We start from the raw sequence: 2,028 nt of genomic DNA on the forward strand, positions 1-2,028 counted from the left end.
TATCCTTATATAGAGTATTTTACAATTCGGTGTTTACTTATTAACATCATGATGTATCCACAAAGGCTGCTAAACAATGATAGTATACCTAACGGTACCCGCTATGGCAGTAAACCCTGGTGTACTAAGCATGGGGTATACTTACTTTTCGTTTTTGTAGGCCTAGATTCGTTGAAAAATATACGATTGTAGCTCGATCCTCAATTGTTTGTGTATGAGTTTCATCGACAACAGGCTGTATTTATCAGAGATTTTCGGTGACGTCCGGGGGTGACGTCCGGGGTAACATCCGTCCAACGGAAGATAATACACAGTTATTTACACGTCGATCCCATAATACGTGTGCCAAAAATAGCAATATGCTCATCTATAGCCTACTTTTTGCAAATTTTCACACATATTTAGGTTTGGGAAAACGTGAAATTAATGCTTGCATTGCTGGCGTAACTATGGTCTTTACAAATAAGATGACATTTATATTAGTTGTGTCAGTGTTCAAATGTGTTTTTTGTTTTACCAAAAATGACCCTCACATCTCAGTTTTCTATACTATTTTGTTTATTGAGGTCCTTCACACGATATGTTACGCATAAATATATGATAATAGGTTTGTGTCTCAGATATTTCAGTCATTTCTCAGTCAAAGCAGACTATACTAGGCAATAAATCAAAATCATGATTACTGTATTATATATGTTGGCATATTAGGTATTTGTATACTTCAAGTCAAATAAATACATGAAAATTTATTTATTTCAACAATCTTTAATGAGGGTGGTCCATCTAGCCGCAGTTGATCATTAGGGACCCTCAATACACGCAGTAAAACAAAACAAAAGAGAGTATGAAACCAATTAATTTACAGTAATACAAATAACAAACTTTCAATTCCTAATTTACATAAAGAATTAATTAAAAATAATGTAAAAAACTTAACATAAAAATTAAAATTAAATTACAATTGAGCATGATTAAAAAAACAATTAAAGTAGGCAAAAGAGACATTAAAACAACAAAGAAAGAAGTTGAGAATAAAGTAGTCCAAATAATCAAATAAAATGAATGGTATAAGAATGTGTGGACCAAAGTCAAGTACAATAATGATTTACAGAGCTTCAAGTCATGATGATCTCAAAGTTTGACAACGTCTATACGAATACAAATTCTAAAGCAATCACTAATAGGACTACATAATTGAATACAATTTTTAAGCAGGCACAAGACTACGTCGTTATACACAAAAAAAATATTTAACACACAAGAAAAGTGGCAAGGTAAAATAACTGCAACCCATAATATATTTCCTATAATATAATGATGCTGGAAATGGAAGATTTGTACGTGCTTAATGTCAGGTAAAAGCGTGCTCAAAATCCAAGGACCAACGGACAAGCACTGGAAATCTTCTGAGCTTAGATGAACAATGTTTAGTTTTGAAATGTGTATGAGTCAGAAATTTGGTGAAAGGGGTCAGCTATTCCAAAGTTAAGGGTCCGAACGAACTAGGATCACCTAGTGTCTTAGTCTGGAATAATTAGATCCCCTCTGAAGGAGGTCGATATTTTATGATTTAGACCAAAATAATAGTTCTCCGAACGACCTGCTGGCACCACATTTATTATGACAAAGATAAGATAAGATACACTTTATTGCTTCAATTATTATTATTATTATTATTATTATTATTATTATTATTATTATTATTATTATTATTATTATTATTATGAGACCAACGTGAATATTTTTTTAAACTTAGATGAACAATGTTTAGTTTTGAAATGAGTATGAGTCAGAAATTTGCCGAAAGGGGTTCAGGTATTCCCAAGTTGAGGACCAGTCACCTAGAGTCTCAGTCTCGAATTACAGGTCGATATTTTATGATTTAGACCAAAATAATAGTGCTCCGACCGACCTGCTGCCACCACATTTGTTATGAGACCAACGTGAATAATTTTTGAAACATTAAGGCCTAAGTGAAGCAAATCATAAATATTTAACACATTCTTTAAAAAAGTATTTTAAAGTGCA

The sequence above is a fragment of the Anneissia japonica genome, unplaced genomic scaffold (genome assembly GCF_011630105.1).
Source record: "Anneissia japonica isolate Jap-2015-1 unplaced genomic scaffold, ASM1163010v1 scaffold6600_len12075_cov168, whole genome shotgun sequence".
NCBI classification, from domain to species: Eukaryota; Metazoa; Echinodermata; class Crinoidea; order Comatulida; family Comatulidae; genus Anneissia; species Anneissia japonica.